This window comes from Anneissia japonica, unplaced genomic scaffold, assembly GCF_011630105.1.
Source record: "Anneissia japonica isolate Jap-2015-1 unplaced genomic scaffold, ASM1163010v1 scaffold152076_len544_cov338, whole genome shotgun sequence".
Lineage (NCBI taxonomy): Eukaryota > Metazoa > Echinodermata > Crinoidea > Comatulida > Comatulidae > Anneissia > Anneissia japonica.
This window is the reverse complement of record NW_022749233.1, coordinates 1-544: the sequence shown is the minus strand read 5'-3', so window position 1 is coordinate 544 and position 544 is coordinate 1. Positions and strand designations below refer to the sequence as shown.

General features: G+C 37.1%; 1 long non-coding RNA gene across 1 annotated transcript; it reads right to left on the bottom strand.

Annotated features, from left to right (window-relative positions):
- Nucleotides 1-182: 182 nt before the first annotated feature.
- LOC117121036 lies at nucleotides 183-538 on the bottom strand. The gene is made up of 2 exons (XR_004447466.1): nucleotides 369-538; nucleotides 183-315 (listed from the first exon to the last, which is right to left on the bottom strand). It is a non-coding gene; the product is annotated as an uncharacterized LOC117121036 (long non-coding RNA).
- Between the last annotated feature and the right edge of the window lie 6 nt (nucleotides 539-544).

Genomic DNA, 544 nt, shown 5'->3' with positions numbered 1-544 from the left:
TATAATTTTATTACACATAAAAACATTTGTCCTCTCCTCAGAACTTTCTCAAAATGAAAAAAAAATAATCCTTTACTTAACACGTTGGCTGCCAGCGACGAGCATACTTGCCACAGGGTGTTGCTGAGGGCGCCAGGGACAGGTATACTTATCAAAATCGTTTATAACTTCTTTGTTATACATTGTAGAACCACAGACTCAACAGATGGTTGTTCAGGGAAGATACACCCAGACTATAATGTACAATGATGTATGATGTATGTTTGTTGTGTTATGTTGCCAGTAGTACACCCAAGCAGCACAGGTGGGGGCACCCTTATATAAAAATATAATAAACCCATGCAAAAAGCGGACAAAGGTGGGGGCACCCTTATATAAAAATATAATAAACCCATGCAAAAAGCGGACAAGATAACTCGCCTTTGGCATAGTCAATAAAAAGTTCTATTACAGCGCCGTTGACAATTTTTTTTTACTCTCCCCCTATTATTTTCTCGCCAATTTATTAGACACATTATTAATTTGATGACATACGACAAGAAAA